Here is a 24,012-nt window from a genome sequence, read left to right as displayed (position 1 = left end):
GGCTTCAGAACTTGGCCTTTAACCTGATGGAGACATAGATTAATGCATTCCAAATGGAATAGATTCTAATATTTCCCCACATGGAAATAGTAATTTTTTTTTCTGACTGTAAAAGGAACACATATTGTTGTAAAATGCAGATACTTAATATAAGGTAGGCATTCATGAGAGATGTCCACTGCCAACAGTTACATGTGTAGCTCACAGTGGGGAATTTCATGATGAGTTTTGCACTGGTGTGGTTGGTGGAGAGGACCAGAGGTGTGAGAGTGGAAGTAGGAGGCTCTTAGGTCCAGGTGAGAAATGATGAGGACCCGTTTCTTAGCAGCAGCTGTGGAAGTAGATAAAGGGCAAGGTTGGGGTAACAGTTCAAGGGCTATTTAGGAGATAAATGAGATTCAGTGACTAGGTGGATGAATGGGCTGAAGGATCCCCCAGAAAAGTGGCTAGGATGGTAGTTGAGTGGATTTTCCAGAACTTGGGACCAAATTTGGGGGGTCATTTGAAGGGGGCATTAAAGGAAAAATAGCAGTTTTGCCAGTGGAATAATTTGAGTGGAAATTGTGTCCTTTGTCCTTATTTTTATCCTATGTTTCCAGGCTTATTTAGAAGGGAAGGGTAAAAGTAAGAATTCAATTTTATTTTGACAGATAAGAGCTACTATATATTATATCATGCCCTTTTCTCTTACTAATTGTTCCCCTCTTGAATTAATTAAGGTTACCAGCTTCTTTTTTTTTTTTTTAAAGATTTTATTTATTTATTTGACAGAGATAGAGACAGCCAGCGAGAGAGGGAACACAAGCAGGGGGAGTGGGAGAGGAAGAAGCAGGCTCACAGAGGAGGAGCCCGATGTGGGGCTCGATCCCATAACACCGAGATCACGCCCTGAGCCGAAGGCAGACGCCTAACCGCTGTGCCACCCAGGCGCCCCTGGGTTACCAGCTTCTGTTTTGATGTGTAACTGTAGCATAACTTTTACATTTCACAAAGTTCTTGTTGCAATCTTTCAATTTTTATTCTAAGGAACTAGGATTGGAGTGGGGTAAGAGGGGCACTTGGACAAGTTATTGGCAGAGGTTCTTTGGCTCTGAATTAAGGGCTGTCTAGGTCTCTGAGTAGGATCTTGGCTTTCACCAGGTTCTGCTATGTTTCTTATCATTGGAAACAGGGCTGTAGAATTCATGGTGTGAAACTTTGACTCACTGCCATTTTCACAGTAATGCAGTGTTAGCATAGACTCTGAGTTCTGGGACACAGTGAAGGATCCTCAGTATGCAGTTAACCAAAAGATGATTGATTAGTTAATGGCAGGTGGGGGGGTTATGGAGCTAAGGCATTCCATTCTTGGGTGAGAAAGACTTAGGTCACTAATGCTAACCTCTCTTTTTCATATAGAATTAAACATGGCACTATACCCTTCAATATTTTAACATGCATCTTCTAAAAATAAGCTCATTCTCCTGCATAACCATAATACCATTATTACAGCTAAGAACATTATAATTTTGTTCTTTTTAATAGAACTAAGACTGTATAATGTAGCACAAAAAGTATGAAAATCCTTAGATTTGCTCTTCAACCATGTAACCTATTGAACTGTATTTATCCCTCTTCCTCTTTCCGTTTTTCTTTTCTTTTTTAAGATTGTATTTATTCATGAGAGACAGAAAGAGAGAGAGAGAGGCAAAGGCAGAGAGGGAGAAGCAGGCTCCCCACGGAGCAGGGACCCCGATGTGGGACTCAATCCCAGGACCCGGGATCACGACCTGAGCCGAAGGCAGATGCTTAACTGACTGAGCCACCCAGGCGCCCCTCCCTATCTTTTTCTTTAGGTAGAAATCTGTATTGGGTATCGCTATTTGCTGCTTTCATTTGACCCAATTACACAATCAAATGAGAGGAATATTTTGGTTTTTTTCCCATGTGTTTAGTTTGTATTCTTAAAAAATCTGGGTTTTGTTTCTGTAATTTATATGATTTGAAAGAGAATTACTTGTAATTTATAATCAAAAGAAGAGTTTATGTAGTCTCTAATTTCCATTTGATTGTTGGTACTTGTTATGTGGTAGAAGAAACTGAAGGAAAGCAAGACGAATTACGTGCTTTTAAAAAAGTGGTCAACTTTTGAATTTTCATGCTAAAAGAAGGAGGGAAAGTAATATGGATATTCCCATTGTTTTCAAATTTAACTTTATTATGCTTTTACTTGATAAGAAAGTTTATAATACTTCAGATAAAGTTCTTGTACTCTGTGAAAAATTATGCTGCGGATTTATCCAGGGTCCTTGATTTATTTTTCTGTACTCCTACCCTTCCCTGATTTAGTAGTCTGCATTGTCATCATCTCTTAGGCTGTGGATGCAAAGCATCATCTTATTTTATCCTTTTAAAAACATCAGTTTCCTTGATTAGAAGGAAAGAATTTAGTGTCTTGGTATAGCTGTGGGCCTGGAGGCTACAGTTAGGAATAGTGTGTGCAAAATGAGATAAATGAGAGTTTATTCTTCTTAGATTACAGACTTGATAACTACCAGTGGGAGGCATTTTGACTATTAGGAACAGACTGAAAGTTATTGTTACATCTGTGTATTGTACACAGAAGAAGCAAAATGTATAAAATTATGATAAAAAGAAACACAACAGCAAGTAATTCAGGGTGGCTAGTGTAAGCATTTGGGATGGAGGTTGAAATATGTTTGGTTCTATTAGTTGTACTCTGTTTTTGAATTTATTTATTATTATTATTATTTTTAATAAAGTAGGTTCCACGCCCAATGTGGGGCTTGAACTCACAACCCTGAGATCAGGAATTACATGCTCTACTGACTGAGCCAGCTAGGCACTCTTTACAGTCAGTTTTTTCCTCATCACTTAAAAAGTGGCTTCCTTGCATTCAACCAAAATGTTGTAAATAGTGATGAAGCATATGAAAGCTTAGTTACCTGGTGAGTTATTTATCGATAACTTTCTCTTGGCTCCTATATTTTATGTTTATATCTAAGAATTTAAGAGCTAGCATGTAATGGACAACAGTTGTTAGAGGTAGACATTTCTGAGTTCAGATCCTAGCTGTTTAACTTTCACAAATCATGTACTACTTAGCCTTTAAAAGGAGGTGAAGAACTATCTCACAGATCTTTTATGAAGCTTAGTTGAAATTATGTATGTTTGGAACCTGGTACAGTGCTGCATAGTGGGCACTAAAAGACACTGACTTTCTGTCTTACCTAAAAACAAACTTGAGTTCATGAAAAAAGGAAAACTAAAGTCTCTTTTCTAAAAATAAAAAAAAAAAATCTACAGGCCGTCTCCTTTAAGCTTTCTCATCGTGTGGAGATGGGGATAGTTGTGCTCACAGTATCTTGGGGCTTTTTCTCTTTCAAAGAGCTCATTATTCTGTTTTGTAACTGCCTAGTATAATGCTTGGCACATAAATAGTCCTCAGTGTGTGTTAGATGTCTTGCAAAGAGAGAAAATGTTCTCTATTGCTTTTTTCTCTTGAACACCTCAAAAGTTGTTTACTTATATAGATTAACTTATCCACTCAAGATACTTGGTTTGTTTTAGAAGAGAAGTGATATTTTTAGTTACAAAATTAAGTACAGTACCCTTCCCCCAGCCTCTGGCAACCACCATCCTACTTTCTATCTTTACGAATTTGCCTACTACTCCAGGTTCCTCAATAGAAGTAGGATAACATAGTATTTGTCTTTTTGTGGCTTGCATATTTCATCTAGCATATTCTTAAGGTTAATCTATGTTGTATTATGCGTCAGAAAAAAAATTGAAGATCTGATTGGCTTTATTAAATGATTCATGAATCAGGCACCCATCTAGCAAGTAGAGAGGTGCTCTAAGGAGTAGAAGAAATTGGGGGCGCCTGGGTGGCTTATTCGTTAAGCGTCTGCCTTTGGCTCAGAGCGTGATCCCGGTGTTCTGGGATTGAGCCCCACATCAGACTCCTCCGCTATGATCCTGCTTCTTCCTCTCCCTTTCCCCCTGCTTGTGTTCCCTCTCTCACTGGTTGTCTCTCTCTCCTTCAAATAAATAAATAAAATCTTAAAAAAAAGGAGTAGAACAAAATGGAAGGTTTTTATAGGAAAGAGTGTGGGGCAAGAAAGTTATAAGCAAAAGAGAAGAAAGGACAGTTTCAGGCAAGATCACGTGCCCTTAAGGGAACGGGCTGGGGGTCTTATTATACAGATTACCTCATCTTCCTTTGGGGGATAGAGAAGGCCCATGGCACACATTACCTCATTGGTGCTGATCAGAAAATTTATTTTTATTTTTATTTATTTATTTTTTAAAGATTTTATTTATTTATTCGACAGAGATAGAGACAGCCAGCGAGAGAGGGAACACAAGCAGGGGGAGTGGGAGAGGAAGAAGCAGGCTCATAGTGGAGGAGCCTGATGTGAGGCTCGATCCCACAACGCCGGGATCACGCCCTGAGCCAAAGGCAGACGCTTAACCGCTGTGCCACCCAGGCGCCCCTGATCAGAAAATTTTTAATTGACCAGTTAAGACACTGGAGGTTGAGGGGTGCCTGGCTGAGTCAGTTGGTTAAGTGTCTGACTTCAGCTCAGGTCATGATCTCAGGGTCCTGGGATTGAGCCTGTGTTGGGCTCTGTGCTCAGCATGGAGTCTGCCTGTCCCCCTCTCTCGGCCCCTCCCCCTGCTCTCTCTCTCTCTTTCCCAAATAAATAAAATCTTTAAAAAAAAGAAAACATTGGAGGTTGAGACTACAATTAGATCTGGTATTAAGCCTGGGTTTACTGACTTGGGGCCCTTAAATGAAGTCATGCCATTTGGGGCCTGTGATTTTCTTTTTTCTTTTCTTCTTTCTTCTTTCTTTTCTTTTCTTTTTTCTTTTCTTTTCTTTTCTTTTCTTTTCTTTTCTTTTCTTTTCTTTTCTTCTTCCTCCTCCTCCTCCTCCTCCTCCTCCTCCTCCTCCTCCTCCTCCTCCTCCCCCCCCCCCCCCTTAAGATTTATTTATTTATTTTAGGGAGAGAGAACGAGCTAGAGAGTGAGAGGGTGCATGTGCAAGGAAGAGGAAAGGGACAGAGGGAGAGAAATCCTCAAGCAGACTCCCTGCTGAGCACAGAGCCTGCTACAGGGCTCAATCTCAGGACCCTGAGATCAGGACCTGAGCCTAAATCAAGAGTTAATCGCTTAACCTAATCGCTTAACTGGCTGAGCTACCCAGGTGTCCCTCTGTGATTTTCTTTTTAACAATTACCCCCTGGGGGTCAGACTCTTGGTTTAACTGAGAGATGTACTCAACATTTAAGGCATTAGCACCAATCTCAGCTACTGCTCTGGAAAGTTCCCACGGTAGTTGTTGTTTCTTTGTGTGGTATCCATAGGTCATGATGTTTTTTGCCTAATCTCTGTGATATTCACAAGTAACAAGTTAAGGTTTGCAGTTTTTAAGTCAGTCATTCTCTTTGTTCCTTTTCTGAGGAGATCATTTGCTTGGTGGTTAGTGGCTGCAAACAGTCATTTAATTTAAAACTTTTATGAGAATACAATTTGCCAGGGGGATTATTGTGATTACTGTAAACAGGATAATTTCCAGTATTTGGAGTGCATTTTGAAGCCATGGTCTCCAAGACCCAAACGAGTCAAAATCATGTACGTCAAGGAAAGACCCACTGAAGAAGTCACCTTTTTTAGATAAACGGCCTGCTCAGTGATCTTAGTTAAGTTTCAACTTCCCTAGACATGTTAGTCCTGGTATAACTGGTGGTGTTGGCTATAACACAAACACCTCCTTGCTCGGCTGAAAGATAATCAAGAGCTATCCTATTATCAAGAACAACTTTGGGTAGAAAGTCTAAGAATCTTTTTTTGGGCAGCTATTGCTTTAGCAGCAGATTTTGCAATAATTTTAGGAATTAAAGAGAAGTTCTTTTTTTTATGTACCATCTTTATGTTTTTATTTTTATTTTTTGTTATTAACCTGTAATGTATTATTTGTTTCAGGGGTACAGGTCTGTGATTCATCAGTCTTATACAATACACAGTACTCATCACAACATATACTCTCCCCAGTGTCCATTGTTCAGCCACTCGATCTCCCCACCCCCTTCCGGTCTAGCAACCCTCAGTTTGTTTCCTATGAGTAAGAGTCTCTTATGGTTTGTCTCCCTCTCTGGTTTTGTCTTGTTTCATTTTTTTCCTCTCTTTCCCTATGATCCTGTGCCTTGTTTCTCAAAATTCTACATATCAGTGAGATCATATGATAATAGTCTTTCTCTGATTGACTTATTTCCCTTAGCATAATACCCTCTGGTTCCATCCATGTCATTGCAAATGGCAAGATTTCATTTTTTGATGGCTGCATAGTATTCCACTGTATGTATATGTGTGTGTGTGTGTGTGTGTGTGTGTATCACCTCTTTTTTTAAATTAATTAAAAATTTTTTTTATTATGTTAGTCACCATACAGTACATCCTTCGTTTTTGATGTAGTGTTCCATGATTCATTGTTTGCGTATAATACCCAGTGCTCCATGCAATATGTGCCCTCCTTAATACCCATCACCGGCCTATCCCAATCCCTCACCCCCCACCCCTCTGAAGCCCTCAGTTTATTTCCCAGAGTCCATAGTCTTTTGTGGTTCATTCCCCCTTCAGTTTACCCCCCCTTCATTCTTCCCTTCTTTCTCCTGCCAATCTCCCTGCTATTTCTTATGTTCCATAAATGAGTGAAACCATATAATTGTCTTTCTCTGCTTGGCTTATTTCACTCAGTGTAATCTCCTCCAGTCTCCTCTCCTCCATGTTGCTGCAAATGTTGGGTAATCATTCTTTCTGATGGCTGAGTAATATTCTATTGTATATATGGACCACATCTTCTTAATCCATTTGTCTGTTGAAGGGCATCTCGGCTCCTTCCACAATTTAGCTATTGTGGATAGTGCTGCTAGGAACATTGGGGGTGCATATGGTTGTTCTCTTCACTACGTCTGTGTCTTTGGGGTAAATACCCAGTAGTGCATTTGGGTAGTAGGGTAGCTCTATTTTCAACTTTTTGAGGAACGTCTGTACTGTTTTCCAGAGTGGCTGCACCAGCTTGCATTCCCACCAACAGTGTAGGAAGGTTCCCCTTTCTCTGTATCCTTACCAACATCTGTTGTTTCCTGACTTGTTAATTTTAGCCATTCTGACTGGTGTGAGGTGGTATCTCATTGTGGTTTTGGTTTGTATTTCCCTGATCCTGAGTGATGTTGAGCACTTTTTCATGTGCCTGTTGGCCATTTGGATGTTTTTGCAGAAATGTCTCTTCATGTCTTCTGTCCATTTCTTGATTGGATTATTTGTTCTTTGGGTATTGAGTTTGATAAGTTCTTTATAGATTTTGGATACTAGCCCTTTATCTGATATGTCATTTGCAAATATCTTCTCCCATTCTGTCGGTTGTCTTTTGGTTTTGTCGACTGTTTCCTTTGCTGTGCAAAAGCTTTTTATCTTGATGAAGTCCCAATAGTTCATTTTTGCCTTTGTTTCCCTTGCCTTTCGTGATGTGTCTAGGAAGAAGTTGCTGCGGCTGAGGTCGAAGAGGTTGCTGCCTGTGTTCTCCTCAAGGATTTTGATGGATTCCTGTTTCACATTTAGGTCTTTCATCCATTTTGAGTCTGTTTTTGTGTATGGTGTAAGGAAATGGTCCAGTTTCATTCTTTTGCATGTGGCTGTCCAATTTTACCATTATCATTTGTCGAAGAGCCTGTCTTTTTTCCATTAGATAGTCTTTCCTGCTTTGTCAGAGATTAGTTGACCATAGAATTGAGGGTCCATTTCTGAGTTGTCTAGTCTGTTCCGTTGATCTATGTGTCTGTTTTTGTGCCAGTACCATACTGTGTTGATGATTACAGCTTTGTAATAGAGCTTGAAGTCCGGAATTGTGATGCCACCAGCTTTGGTTTTCTTTTTCAACAGTCCTCTGGCTATTCGGGATCATTTCTGATTCTGTACAAATTTTAGGATTATTTGTTCCATTTCTGTGAAAAAAGTTGATGGTATTTTGATAGGGATTGCATTGAACGTGTAGATTGCTCTAGGTAGCAGAGACATTTTAACAATATTTGTTCTTCCAATCCATGAGCATGGGATGTTTTTCCATTTCTTTGTGTCTTCCTCAATTTCTTTCATGAGTGTTCTATAGTTTTCTGAGTACAGATCCTTAGCCTTGTTGGTTAGCTTTATTCCTAGGTATCTATGGTTTTGGGTGCAATTGTAAATGGGATCGACTCCTTAATTTTTCTTTATTCTGTCTTGTTGGTGTATAAAAATGCAACTGATTTCTCTGCATTGATTTTATATCCTGCCACTTTATTGAATTCCTGTATGAGTTCTAGCAGTTTTGGGGTGGAGTCTTTTGGGTTTTCCACATAAAGTATCTTATCATTTGCAAAGAGTGAGAGTTTGACTTCTTCTTTGCTGATTCAGAACCTTTTGTTTCTTCTTCTTGTCTGATTGCTGAGGCTAGGACTTCTAGTATTATGTTGAAGAGCAGTGGTGATAGCGGACATCCCTGCCGTGCTAAGGAGAAGTTCTTGATCATAGCCTCATTACATTTATCCCTCACCAGGGAAATTGGACATGTCAAAGAAGTGGAGCCTGAATCATGAATATTTCGTGCTAGGTCCTTTTTATTTTTTATTTTATTTTATTTTATTTTCGATTTTTTTTTTTTTTAATTTGACAGAGAGAGAGACAGCCAGCCAGAGAGCGAACACAAGCAGGGGGAGTGGGGAGAGGAAGAAGCAGACTCCCAGCAGAGGAGCCTGATGCGGCGTTCGATCCCAGAACACCGGGATCACGCCCTGAGCCAAAGGCAGACGCTTGATGACTGAGCCACCCAGGCGCCCCTAGGTCCTTTTTAAATCAACAGTGTAATTGGAGGGAGGGGAGTCTATCAATGAGATGTCTCATTTTGCTTGTAAAAAATTAGGGGCACAGTTAGATTTTCTCCTAGCCTGAAATAAAAGGTTTTTCCACTTTCCAGAAGTTACTCCCTTAGCAGTGGCCTGGGACATAAAGATGAAGTGTTATCTTTCTAGGTCAGTGCCAGAGGAAAGGAAAGGAAAAGGAGAAAGTTTCAGTTTCAAGTATGAAGTCTTGATCCATTGTCTTGGGTGGAAACAATCTACCTTGATGTCAGCTACTTTTCTCCCTCGTCAAATTGATTTAGAGGTCTCCAGTGTCTGTACAGTGTCGGGTAGAGCCTTCTGTGAGATGTGTGTCCAAGGTTCAATGTCTTTTAATTTTGTGGCAGTGTCAGTGGCCAGGAGCACTTGGTAAGATCCCTTGCAACGAGGTTTGAGGGCTGCCATCCCCTGATGATGTTTCTGGAATGCCCAATCACCGGACTGTGACCAACAGTATCCTTTGAATTGGGATCTGGGATGACTTCTTAACCTGTTGATAATAGGCTTGACATGAGGCATTAGAGACTTACAGTAGCTGGTCATACTAGCCTAAAGCAACAAGGGAACAGCAGAGGGTGGTATGCCTGTAGACATTGGTCTGCTGGTGATTATCTTGTGTGGAATGAATTCATTTCCTAAAGGGGATACTGGGAACAGTCAGCAAGATCAAAAGCAATAGCTTAGCCAGGGAAGTCCAGTAGGTTTTGCAAGTTTAAGAAGTTTTAAGTTTGAGGATCCCTTTAGTTCTTTCAACCTTGCCTGAGGATTGAGGGTGATAAGGGCAATGATAATTCCAAGAAGTTTGCAAGTCTTTCATTGAGGCTTGTATGATTTGCCCAGTGAAGTGGGTGCCTCCATCACTGGAGATTACGGGAGGTATGCCCCAGGTATACCACAATTTGTTTATCCATCCATCCATCAATGGAGACTTGGGTGGCTTCCACTTTTTGGCTATTATGAATAATGCTGCTATGAACATGGGTATATAAATTTCTCTTTGAGACTCCCTGCTTTGAATCCTTTTGACTATATACCTAGAGGTGGAATTGATGGATAATATGGTAATTCTATTTTTAATTTTTTGAGGAACTGCCATATTGTTTTCTATTGTGACTGCACCATTTTACATTCTCAACAACAGTGCACTGGGGTTCCAGTTTCTCCACATCCTCACCAACACTTATTTTCCTCCTTTAAAAACAATTGGTAGTAGCCATCTTAATGGGCATGTGGTAGTATCTCATCATGTTGAATTTTAAGCTTATAAAATGTTTAAGAGTGAGTTACGTAATCACATGGCAGGAAATTAATTAATTAATTTTTAAATATTTATTTATTTTAGAGAGAGAGCAGGGGGAGGGACAGAAGGAGAGGGAGACAAGCAGACTCCCAGCTGAGGGGGAGCCCGATGTGGAACTTGATCCCAGGACCTGGAGATGATGACCTGAGCTGAATCAAGAGTCAGATGCTTAACCAACTGAGCCACCCAAGTGTCCTTATTTATTTATTTTTAAGGAGGCTTCGTGCCCAACATGGGGCTTGAACTCACAACCCTGAGATCAAGAGTTGCATGCTGTACTGACTGAGCCAGCCAGGTGTCCCACATGGCAGCAGTTTTAAAAAATGGAACAAAGTCACTCAATCTTGCTACTCTAACACCAATATTATTTTAATGTTATTTGGATATGTATGACCGTATATATATTACTCATGACTGGGCTCATAAGCATTTCCCTTTTTATTTATTTTTTTTTTAAGTATTTTGTACAACAATCATTTGAATTTTTATTTTCCAGGAAAATGTTGCAAATGCTGAAGAATCTATATAGCATGATCGACTACCTTGAATTCAATTGAACGTTTATGAATAAATTGAATATTTATTATTGTGTGGTTTCTGACATATAGATAAGTGCTTGGTTTGTATGGTTTTTATTCCATAGACTGGGTGATACAGTGACTAAGAGTGTGGCTCTTGAAGTAGTCTGTTTGAATTGCACACCTGCTACTTCTGGCTGTGTGTGTTTAAGCAAGTTTCTTAAGGTCTTGTGTCTCAGTTTCTTTATTTGTAAAGTGAGAGTAAAATCTCAGAGTTATGAAGACTTAATGACTTAATACCTGTGAAGCTCATAGAATTGTGCCTGGCACATCGTACGTTCCACAGAAGACTTTGTTGCCATTATTGTTTTATCGGGTGGGATTTTAGTTTTTTAGAAATATATGCAATATTCAGGTGGTTACTGTGTCTCAGATCCTGGCACTAGTTTAGACTGTCACAAGCAGCACTACAGAGGAGGGTGCAGACTGTTAGGTTGTTTTGGGATTTAAGAGAAATGAATATGAGGCAGATAGTGCTGGGCGAAATGCTAAGTTAGTAATATACAACCCTGTCTTGGGGATGGTGACCTTTCTGGCTGCCATTTAGCCCTGACAACTACTCTAGGCTCTTCTGGCCAGCTCAGTCTTTTTGCTTTGGGCTTCCTTCCCCATCCAGTTCCCCAAATTCCTTGGCTTGGCACTCTATATTCCCTCTATATGACGACTTTTATTCAGTTGTTAATTTAAGTCAAATGAACTGATTTAAATTCTTACAAAATACAGTTCTTTCTGTGGTTTTTAAAATCTTACTTCATTTGACATTCAGTGTAAGTCTGTGAGATGGTGAAGGAGCCCGCATCGAACAACTCTGGTTGTACTAAGAAATTGAGCTGCCTGACGTTGCAAAGCAACTGAATGATTTATTTGGAACTTGAACTCAAGCCACCTGACTTTAGGGCCGATGTTTTGTAATACTGTGTTTCTTTCTTGACATACCATGTTTTAAGACAGTGCTTTGTTTCTTCTTTCCTAATTATTTGATGACATTTTTAAGGATTTCTAAATATTACATGAAGTTAACATGTGCCCCTCTTTTAAATTTAATAGGTAGTAAAATTTATCTGATTCCTGTTCTCAGACCCCAGCTGCATTTCGTAGTCTTTTATCCCTATCGTTAGAAAAGAATGAGATGAAATCTGAGTTCTAAATATTTTACCTGATTACATACTTAGTTTTTTACATGGATGTCTTCTGAAAAGTTTTCATATTTCATGCTTATATTTATTTTATAATATTGGAATACGGTAGATTTCCCCCTTACTGCCTTGCTCATTTCAAGATTACTGTCAGACTTGGCATTAGAATATCTTTTTGGTTCTATTTTTCCCTTTTTCCTCTACCATGTCCTCTTCCAGGTCTGTTTCTAATTGTTTTTCTCACATATTCCCAACAATCTCATATCCTAAGAAGGAATTTACCTTGAGCTGTTGGGTCTATCACACTCCATTTTGTGAAGAATATTTTTCTACTTAATCTCTTTTATATTCCTTATGTGTGTATTGGCTCTTCACATAATTTTATTTTTTATTTTTATTTATTAATTTATTTTTAAGTAAGTTCTATGCCCAACATTGAGCTTGAACTCACCACCCTGAGATCAAGGGTCCCATGCTCTTACGGACTGAGCCAGCCAGGTGCCCCATCTCTCACATAATTTTAAAAATTAAATTGTTCCTTTGACCGTATATGAATTCATACTTTATTGCTCTTTTACTATTTCAAAGAGTATAAATCACTTCTTTTGGTGAGAGTATACATTAATTAAGGCTCAACTTTTGCTTTTTTTCACATAATTAGCTACATAATATATAATGAACTCTAAATATTATCAATATATTGTTGATTTGCTTACTGTCAAATCTAAAATCCAGTTTCCTTGGCAGATATGTAGACTTATGATAGGCATTTGGCATTTTATGTTTTGGGCAGTGTAACTTTAAATCTACATAAACTTCTCTGCCTTTTGCCTCTGCTGTGTTCATAGATACCAGGAGGGCTTCGTGTATGGACCTCAAGCGTTGGAGGTAGCAGACTTTTCAGCAGAAGGTAAAGCAGAGTGTTGCCTTCTGGTGTCATTGTGTGTGTGTGCTGGGGTGGGTGAGAACTCTTTACAAATGTCATCACAAATAATTTATAATGATGCATTAAATAATATACAAAATTTAAGACCAAGTTGTATAATTTTGTTCAGTATTATTAAAATCCATACCAAATAGAAAACTTCAGATAGAACTAAAGACTAAATTTCACCCTCTGCTGTTAACTAAACAGTCGGGGTGATTAAGAAAAGAGAACATTAGCATAATGTATAATATCTACAGTCTAGCTTTCTCAGACCTAGCTTCATGATGATTTCTTCCTGGGAAGTTGTCCAAGTCATTATTCATCTGTTGTATTCTTCCCTGCTGCTCCTTTTACTGAAAGATTGCTTCACAATAGAGGCAGCCTGGTCCGTGACTCATGACTAGAGGATAGACATTCTTGCTGGAGGTCCCATGTGCCAAAAATGTTAGTTTCCAATATGTTAATTACCTCTCTTTTCAGAATGTGTTAATATGCTCTTCTCTCAAGTTAGTTCTTGTTTCAGTAGAGAAACAAACACATCCCACGTATTTGTAAAATATGTTTTTACAGAGACCTTCTTAATGAGTTACTTTTTAAGAAAGTAATGTGACACACCTTTCCTGGGTAGTGCTTCTTTGATTTTTTTAAAAAATAGAAACATTTTGCCTTTTATGTGCCAGATATTATAGATACTACTTTCTGTGAACTTACAAAACCATTTATGAACTTTCTCTGGATATACTTGTTTAGAGGTTTTTTGTTGTTTTGTTTTTACAAAAATCTGTAGCCGCTAACAAAATATACTCTTAGATATGACATTCATAATGTGGCTAGTTTTTAGAGAGATTCTCAATGGGAATTAGAGGAATGGTGTCCTTATGTCTTCTAGAAATTTTATTTGTAGTGGCTGCACATTATACCTTATACGTGGGTTGTATACCTTATGCAAAGTCAAAGTTAGTACATATATATGTGTGTATATATATATAAATATTTCTTTCATTTTTCTCCTATTCAGAGAAGCTTCTTTTATTAACTGGGAGATAGTTAATGAGAGGATAGATGAGTTTCAGACTGTGTATTGTGGTTAGTTGCAACCTTACCTCTTAGGCCCTTTCTCCTTTCTTTTTCTCTTTTCGGTGGCCTGTTGGAGGATATTTTCTATTTACCAGTAATATTGGAAGTAATTTCTTGAAGGCCTTTTCATGCTTCATTTTCAGGCTAGTTGGCTCTACAGCCTTATATTTTCTTCTGAGTGTGGTATATTTTGTTACCAATTGAGAATCTCAATATATTATTCTAAGCACGAGTATAAAAAAGCTCTGCTTCTGTCAAGGCAGAGAAAGACTCTCCTCCCCAGGTCCTCACCCCCCAGTTTCTATGAGAAAGATGTGATGAAACGGATGGCTCTTAAAGTATTTTTTCAAAAATAATTGCCTTTATTTTGTAGAGCAGTTTTAGGTTTACAGAAAAATTGAGTGGAAAGTACAGAGAGTTCTCATATATTCCGTTACTGCCTCCTCTTCCTATAATTAATGTCTTGCTTTAGTGTGGTACATGTACTGTAATTGGTGAGCCAGATTGTTACATCATTATTAATTAAAATCCACAGTTTACCTTACGGTTCACTCTTTTTGTTGTAGATATTCTGTGGGTTTGACAAATGTACAATCACATGTATTCATCAATATGATATCATACAGAATAATTTTGTTGCCCTGAACATATCCTGTACTCCACCCATTTATCCCTGGCTCCTTTCCTTTGAGCCCTTGGCAATCACTGGTCTTTTCCTGTCTCTATAATTTTACCTTTTCCAGAATGGCATAGTTGTAATCACGTAGCATGTAGCCTGAGATTAGCTTTTTTCATTTAGTAATAAGCGTTTTAGCTTCCTCCATGCCTTTCCATGGCTTGATAGCTCATTTCTTTTTAGTGCTGAATAACATTTCATTATCTGGATATACCATAGTTTATTTAAACTAAACATTCCCCTACTGAAGGATATCTTGATTGCTTCCAAGTTTTGACAATTATGAATCAAGCTGCTATAAACATTCGTGTGCTGATTTTTGTGTGGATATAGTTTTAAATTCATGTAGGTAAATACCAACGAGTGTATTGTTGGATCATATGATAAGAGAATGTTTGGTTTTGTAAGAAACTGCCGAACTCTTTCGAAGTGGCTATATCATTTTGTGTGTCCACCAATAATAAATGAGCTTTACTGTTGCTTCATATCCTTGTCAGCATTTGATCTTCTGGATTTTAGCCATTCTAATAGGTGAATAGGGGGCGCCTGGGTGGCACAGCGGTTAAAGTGTCTGCCTTTGGCTCAGGGCGTGATCCCGGCGTTCTGGGATCGAGCCCCACATCAGGCTCCTCCGCTATGAGCCTGCTTCTTCCTCTCCCACTCCCCCTGCTTGTGTTCCCTCTCTCGCTGGCTGTCTCTATCTCTGTCAAAAAAATAAAATAAAATCTTAAAAAAAAAAAAAAGATTAATAGGTATATAGTGGTATCTCATTTTGTGTTTTAATTTGCAACCATGTAATGACATGTGATGTTGACCATCTTTTCATATGCTTATTTGTCATCTGCCTATCTTCTTTGGTGAGATGTCTGTGTAGATCTTTTGCCCATTTTAAAATGGGTTTATTTGTTCACTTATTGTTGAGTTGGTTTTGTTTTGTTTTGTTAAAGTAGGCTCCATGCCCAACGCAGGGCTTGAACTTACGACCCTGAAATCAAGACCTGAGCTGAGATTAATAAGAGTCGGACACAGTTAACTAACCGAGCCACCCAGGCGCCATGCATTGTTGAGTTTTAACAATATTAGATTGTATATTTTGAATACCATTCCTTTAATAGATACATATTTTGCAAATATTTTCTCTCAATCTGTGGCTTGTGTTTTTAGTCTCTTAAATGTCTTTTACAGAGCAGAAATTTTAGATTTTAGTCAAAAGTCATCTCCAAACTCAAGGTCATCTAGATTTTCTCTTCCATTATCTTACAGGAGTTTTATTGGTTTGTATTTTACATTTAGATCTATGTTCCATTTAGAATTAATTTTTGTGAAGGGTGCAAGGTCTGTCTCTAGATTAATTTTTTTGCATGTGGACGTCCATTAGTTCAAGCACCATTTGTTGAAAGACTGTTTTTTCTCTAATGCTATCCTTTGTTGCTTTGTCAGAGTTTATTGACTATATTTATGTGGGTCTATTTTTGGGCTCTCTATTCCATTCTGTTAATCTGTCTGCCTATTCTTTTGCCAGTGCTGCCCTGTCTTGATTACTGTAGCTTTATAGTAAATCTTGAAGTTGGGTAATATCAGTCTTTTGCTCTCTTCTTCTTCAATATTATGTTGGATATTCTGAGTCCTTTGCTTTTCCATGTCAACTTGAGAGACATTTTGTCAATACCCACGAAATCACTGGCTGAGATTTTGATTGGGATTTTGTTGAATCCATAGATCACATTGGGAAAAACAGACATCTTGTCAATATTGGGTCTTCTTAGGCACATGCATGGAATATCTCTTCCTTTATTTAGATCTTTTTTGGTTTCTTTCCTCAGTTTTCCTTGTATAGATCTTGTACGTGTTTTGTTAGATTTATACCTAGATTTATTCATTTTTTGGGTGCTAATGTAAATGTTATTGTGTTTTTAATTTCAATTCCAACTTTTCATTGCTGGTATATAAGAAGGTAATTGACTTTTGTATATTAACCTTGTATCTTGCAACCTTGCTATAATCATTTATTTGTCCCAGGAGTTTTTTGTTGATTCTTTAGGATTTTCTCCAAAGGCAATCATATCTGTATACTTTTTATTTCCTTATTTTAACTGTATTCCCTAGGACTTCCAGTGTGATATTGAATAGGAGTGCCTTGTTCCTGATCTTAGCAGGGAAACCATCTAGTTTCTCTTTATGAAGTATGACATTCTCAATAGATTATCCTTATCAGTAGTATAAGAGATATAATGTACTACTCATATTAGGTCATAGGAGGACTCCTTCCCTTCACTGAAATTTCTATAAGAAAGATAGGATTAGAGGCGCTCAGATGGTTAAACATCTGCCTTCGGCTCAGATCACCATCCCAGGGTCCTGGGATCGAGCCCCGAAACAGGCTTCGTACTCAGCGGGGAGTCTGCTTCTCCCTCTCCTTCTGCCTCTTCCCCATCGCTCATGCTCTTTCTCTCAACTGAATAAATAAACTCTTAAAAAAAAAAAAGAAAGATAGGATTAAATTGATGGTTATAAAAGTATTTTAAATTATGGGATTCAGGCAGTTTTTCATATAATACCTTTAGTAACTGCACACATTACTTAGTTCCTCTACTCTCTTGTCAACCTCCATAGAACAAAGATTTTACCTCATTGTATTATAACACTTAGAGGGTCCAGTAGGCATTACAATAGGCAAAACTGTTTGTTGAATGAAAAACTTAATTCTAGACTCTTAACTGTAAACCTCTGTTAGAAAGGAGGTAGAAAAGGGAGATAACGAATAACATCAGTCCTCTAATCAATTAATCCATAAAATATTTGATTGTTAGTTGATAGGTATTGTGATGGCTACAAAGGCACACATGATAATGACACCTCCTCTCAGAAAACTTATTATCCATATAGGAAATGTTAATTTCAAATGTTATGTTCCATTTTTGCTGATATTTGCCAAAAACTCATATTCCTGTGTCACTTCCTAAGCATTCTTTTTTTGGGGGCGAGGGGCAGAGGGAAAGGATGAGGGATAATTTTTTTTTTTTAAGTTTTATTTATTTTAGAGAGGGGTGGGGAAAGGGCCAGAGAATATCAGGCAGAATCTGCTCTGAGCGCAGAGCCTGACCTGGGGCTCGATTTCACGATCCTGAGATCATGACCCAAGTGGAAACCAAGATTCAGACGCTTTACCAACTGCACCACCCAGGTGTCCCCAGAATCTTAAGCAGGCTCCATGCCCAGGTTCTCACAACCCTGAGATCATGACGTGAACCGAAATCAAGAATTGGACACTTAACTGACTGAGCTACCTAGGTGCCCCCCTTCCCAAGCATTCTGATTGAAGTGTCTATTCATGGACTTCTTTCATATTATTCTAAGAAAAGTTTACAATTTTGATGCAAGAACTGACAGTTACTGAGCCTATAGCTAGACACAGTGCTAGGCATTTTATGTATGTGATCTCAGTTATCTTCAAAACAGTGTACAGTGTTGTTACTATTATTCTCAATTTACAAGTGCAAAAACTGGTAACCTGAAGGTATAAGTAACTTATTAACTGTGTGACTTAGTATATCAGGTGTATAATTCCATATCCCATGCTCTCTAAATCATACATTATGGAAAAGTACCATACAAAGTGGTATGTGATGAATGTCATGTGTATAATACAGAGTTGTACTTGGTGAGTGCAGAGAAGAGAGCTTTGACCTTAGACTGGAGTGTTACAAAATTTCTGGAAAGCTTGTCTAATGGATAGGAATAATAAGGGGAAAGAGAGATCAAGGGGATTTATCACTGTGGAAAAGACAGAGGATCAAAAATAGGAAGTATTTTGGGATTCGACAATATAACATAAAAATATAAGAAAAATTCCTGCTGTAGTAGTAAAATGCAATAGAACAAATTTTGTCTTTTATTTTATTTTTTTTTAAAGATTTGATTGATGGATTGATTGATTTAGTGCATGCTGAGTGCAGATCCTGATGGGGGGTTTGATCCGATGACCTGACCTGAAATCAAGTCCCTTAACAGTCTGAACCTGTCTTTTATCTTAAATGAGAACTCCTCTCCTCCATTTTTCTCTTAAAATCATTTCAACTGGGTTGGCTCATTAGATTTTGAATATGAGAGAGTAGATCACAGAACCACTGCATAACGCCCGTGTCATCAGTTCCCAACCTTATCTTAGAGCAATCATTGTGGCAAGTGCAGAGAGAGCAAAAGCCTGGGGAGAAATGGATGATCAAGGGAATCTTAAAAAAAAGGATTTTCCTAAAATCAAGTATGTTTTATTTATCCCTTCCTCATATCTCACAGATAGCCATTAATATGCTAAGGCTGTGGCGTTTCAGAGGCCTAGAGGAGGTAACCATTGTTTTCCGTGACCTTAGTGTTTAGTTTGGGAAGACCAGAGTAAAGTAAATAATTAGAAACCACTTATCAGCGTTAAGTACCAAATCATGTTGTTTACATTGTTTTTAGTGTAGGATCATTTTTCTTAAATGATTTTCTTCAGGGTTCTGTCCTCTCTTCTGTTTTCAAGATTTCATTTTCTAAATGCTATCACATCTGTCTCCAGTCCCCATCTCCCTTCTAAGCTCTTGGTTCATCCAAATGCCTTTTGGGCATCTCCATTTAAACAACGGCACAATCCTCTCAACTTCAACTTACCAAAAACATTGAATCACAAACACACAGATTGCTTAAAATCCTTTTTTTCTTGGGATAAAGTCCAGTTTCTTGGGGGCACCTGGGTGGCTCAGTTGGTTAAGCGTCCGACTCTTGCTTTCGGCCCAGGTCATGATCTCAGTGTCATGGGACTGAGCCCCATGCTGGGCTCTACGGTCAATGGGGAGTCTGCTTGGGAGTCTCTCTCACTCTACATCCCCTCAGTTCTCTTTCTCTCAAATAAATCTTAAAAATAAAAAAAAAAAGGTCCAGTTTCTTTAATGTGGCTTACCTGTTCTGCTTGATCTGGCCCTGCCTCCTCCTCCCCTAGCTTTATCTTGCTTTCCCCTATTCTAAATCAGCCTTACTGAACTTCAGATGCATAGGTGAAGCTGTAGTGATTGAAAGCACAGACTCTGGAGACAGACTTCCTAGATCCAGGCAAATCCTGAATCGCCACTTACCTAGCTGTGTGATCTAGAGTGAGTTCCTTAACCTCTCTGTTTTCAGGGTCCTTATCTGTATGATGGAATGGCAATAGTATCTGCTTCAGCATATTGTGAGGATTAAAAGAGTTAGTATAGGTGAGGCTTTTAAAGTGGTGCCTGCCTCATACTAAGGACCATACGAATGTAGCTATTATTATAACTCTTATTATAAATGTGTTGTGCTATTGGATGATACTAATTTTTATGTTTTAAAGATGGTTTAATGATAACAGAAAAAATACATTGTTTCCCCATAAATTATGAGTTGATTGGCTGGTTCTTATAATTGATATTTATCTTTTTTCCTGGGTGAGCAGCAGCTTTATATTCTTAATATAAGGTGATATAATATCAGGTGAACCTCCAAGGAAACTTCTCTTTATTTTTTAAAAGATTTTACTTATTTTAAAAGATTTTACTTATTTATTTACTTATTTATTTTATGAGAGAGAGAGGGAGAGAACATGAGTGGGAGGAGGGGCAGAGGGAGAGAGAATCTCAAGCAGACTCCCCACTGAGTGCAGAGCCTGACGCAGGGCTCAGTCTCACAACCCTGAGATCTTGACCTGAGCTGAAACCAAGAGTCAAACGCCTAGCCGACTGAGCCACCTAGGAACCCCCTCCATGGCAACTTTTAAAAGAAAATTAATTCTTAATAGCTAATAGCTGACTTTTTACTTTATCATTTATGGCCTATGCTGATTAAAGTTTTAAGTAAAGTCCTTTAAAGGATTTCAACTTTTTTCTTTCAAGTGTATTTCAGAGATTGTGGATTATGATGGTTCAAATGGTTTGGGATCTAGCAAGGATACTTACCGTATTATTAAATAGACTCTCCGAAAGGAAAACCTCTTGTTCCTCTTTGTGTTCACAATTCTACTTAAACCTAGCACTTCCCAGAACACTTCTGATACCAGATGTGTGGCTGTTTTCTCATATGGACCGATTCTCCAACACCAGCTGAGTATCCTACAATTTAACTCAGTTTTGACACTAACTGCTTGAAGTTGGGGCAGACTCCACAAACTAAGGGCTCAGTCCCACAAGACTGCCCCCAGCTTCAGACCCCCATGGAAAGTGGTGGGTTCCCAAGTCACCTACAACTTCTGTCCAACTCAGCTACAAATTGGAGGTTCCTAAGACACCCTCCGCAAGTTCAGTCATTTGCCAGAATGGCTCACAGAACTCAGGAAAACAGTTTAGTTACTAGATTACTGGTTTATTACAAAGGATATATAGAGAATACAAATGAACAGCCAGGTGAAGACTATATAGGGCCGGGTCTGTTTCTGGAAGGTCTGGAGCACAGGAGCTTCTGTCCCCATGGAGTTTTGGGATATGCCACCCTCCTGTCAAGTGTATGTGTTCTTCTCCACCAATCTAGGGCGCTTAGAACTCTGTACTTCAGAGTTGAGGCTTTATTATGTAGGCATGATTGATTAAATTGTTGACCATTGATTTTTAACCTCTAGCCCCCTTCTTGGGGATGTGGGTGAGGTTGAGGGGTGGGGTGAAAGTTCTCAACATCTAGTTTTCCCCCTATCAACTAGCCCCCATCCAGTGGTTAACGAAGGACTTTCTAAACATCACCTCATTAACATAAACTCAGGTCTGGTTGAATGGGGCTTGTTATGAATAACAAAAGAGTTTCTTTCACTTTTATCCCCTGGAGCTTTTCCAGGAGCAAAACCCAAATATTATAATAAAAGATGCTTCTATGCTCTAAACACTTAGGAAATTATAAGGGTGTTAAGAGATGTGACCCAGGAACTCTGGAGGCAGACCAAAATATATATTTCTTATTCTATCACAATATCACATTTTCTATTATCACAGTAGTTAAGGTCAGCCAGGAAAACATGCAATACCTAAATTTTATCAAAAGAAGATTCCTCAGTGGTCTAAGTTTGGCAGAAACTTGAGTCGTATGTTGAAAAACTGATATATATTTAAATTTTAAGTGTTGACTTTGAATTTTGAAAGAGGACATCAGCTGCCTCCCTTTTGACTCAGACTTTTTAGTTGGGTCTTTCTTTCCTGTTTGTCTTTTGGCTCAGGCAGAAGACCTGGAGGGCAGAGCATCCCCTGATGGGAACTGAAACGACCTACTGAAGCAATAAGGACTGACCTGAGCCTATAAGACCCCCTCCCGGACTGACTCCATGACAATGATCCATTTGACTTTCACTGTCTACATGCATGTACCCACCCACCTTTGCCCCACATTTTCTTTATATAAACCTGGAAATAGTTTCACCCGTTTGGAGACAGTCTTTGAGAGGCTAGTCTGCAGTCTTCCCGCTGTTGGCCTCATGGAAATAAATTCCTTTCTTCTTTCACCACACCCCCCTCTCTGCCTTTGGGTTTTGTCAGCGGCAAGTGGCCAAACCTGGTCTGTTTGGGACCCCTGGAGCCAGATGCTCTTGCCCCCAGTGCCATGGCTCTAGTCTTTACTGTTAATTTCTTTTGAGTATTTATTTTTCATGGAGACTTAATGATTTGCGATGATTTTGTGAAGACTTAAATATGAAATGTACCCCAAAGGAACAAGTTGTTGATCTAGTTCTATCTGGTCTGACAGTGCTAGATTTGAGAATGACAAAATATTTATATTTTTCTCCTTTCCTTCTAGAAGGAGATAGTAGGGTTCTGGTAAGTTTTTAGATATGATTACTTTTCCATTAAAAAGTATCGGTGTTTGCTTATTACTGTTATTTTATCTTCCAGAATTCTTTACTTTTGTCTTTAGAAAATATACTTTTTAAAGAAGATTTTCCAGATTTTCTATATGCTGAAAATATTTTTTAAGTTTATGAAGACTAATAAATATGTTTATTTCAGTGCAACAAATGTTTAGTTTCTACTATTTTCTAGGTACTTTGTTAGCTCCTTAAGAATATAGAGAAATGAGTAAGATAGTCTCTCCTTCCTCATTTGGGAATTGGGAAATAAGACATGAGTCAATTCTAAGTAATTCTAATAACAAAGTAGAGTATGGTACGGACCTTGAGAGAGTTTGAGCAAAGTGCATGTTCTACTGGTCCATGTTCTTGCAAAACATCAGTAGCTGCCAAATACGACCAGCTTTCCTCTCTTGCCTCCTGTTTGACTGTGCTTCTATGCTTTTGCCCAGCTATGTTTTAATACTTGTCTTTTGGCTTCCGTATACAACTTCCTTGTTTTTCTTTTAACTCTCTAATTGCTGCCTATTAGTTATTTTCCTCTTCAGTTTTGTTTTATTAAGAAAAGCTTTGTAAAAGCAAAGTTTAGGGACTCCTGGGTGGCTCAGTGGGTTAAGTGTCTGCCTTCAGCTCAGGTCATGAACCCAGGGTCCTGGGATCGAGTCCTGCATCGGGCTCCTTGCTCAGTGGGGAGCCTGCTTCTCCCTCTGTCTGCTGCTTCCTCTGCTTGTTCTCGCTTGCTCTCTCTCTGACAAATAAATAAATAATTTTTAAAAAAGCAAAAAAGTTTAAACTGTAGAACAGTGAACATCCACATGCCCTCCAGCTAGATTTCAGTTTTGTTTCCATTTTTCTGTATTGCTTTATCTCTCACTCTTTATATATATACCTGTGTGTGTGTCCTTTGTTGCTGTTGAACCATTTGAAATAAATTGCCAGTGTTATAACATGAGACCCCAAAACTACTTAAATCTGTATCTCCTGAGAATGAGGATATTCTGCATAACCATCACAAATTATCCTCTACTTAAGAAAATTAATAAAATAAAAATAAAAATTAACAATGATAAAATCGTCTAGTCTATAAATTTTTTTTTTTTTTTTAAAGTAGGCTCCATGCCCAGTGTGGAGCCCAGTGCAGGGCTTGAACTCACAACCCTGAGATCAAGACCTGAGCTGAGATCAGGAGTCAGGTGCTTAACTGACTGAGCCACCCAGTGCCCTGATTTCTTTTTTTATTTGAACTACAGTCTAGTCAAGATTTTCATGCACACTATTGATTGTTACATGTTTGAATAGACTCCCCCCCACCCCCAATCTACCTTTTTGGTGAAAAAAAAAAAAAAAATTTTTTTTTTTTTTTTCTTTTTAGGAGCCAGGCCAATTTTCTTGTAGAGTGTCTCACATCTAGATTTGCCTTTCAAGGTCTTTTGAAAGCTTCTCTTCCTGTAGCTTGTTGGAGGGTGGCATTAATTAGAGGAGGGCTTACCAACCCCTCCTCTGTGCTGTGAGTTATGGGTCCTATTTTTAATCCTCTAAGTTCTTTTTTTCTTTTTTAAGATTTA

At 38.5% G+C, this 24,012-nt stretch overlaps 1 protein-coding gene across 2 annotated transcripts in view; it reads left to right on the top strand.

Moving 5' to 3' along the window:
• The window catches only part of CDK19 (cyclin dependent kinase 19), a 164,082-nt gene that overhangs the window by 30,108 nt on the left and 109,962 nt on the right, over positions 1 to 24,012 (top strand). Inside the window, exon 2 of one of the 2 annotated variants that reach the window (XM_045798477.2) lies at positions 12,799 to 12,860. The exons of the other annotated variant lie outside the window; for it this stretch is intronic. The gene's annotated coding sequence lies outside the window, so the exon portion shown is untranslated. The remainder of the gene's footprint in view (positions 1 to 12,798; positions 12,861 to 24,012) is intronic. 2 annotated transcript variants of the gene reach the window in all.

This window comes from Ursus americanus, chromosome 11, assembly GCF_024610735.1.
Source record: "Ursus americanus isolate L20-20 chromosome 11, mUrsAme1.1.p, whole genome shotgun sequence".
In the NCBI taxonomy this organism is placed as follows: Eukaryota; Metazoa; Chordata; class Mammalia; order Carnivora; family Ursidae; genus Ursus; species Ursus americanus.
Note: the sequence above shows the minus strand (reverse complement) of the source record. Positions and strands in the feature narration are given on the sequence as shown.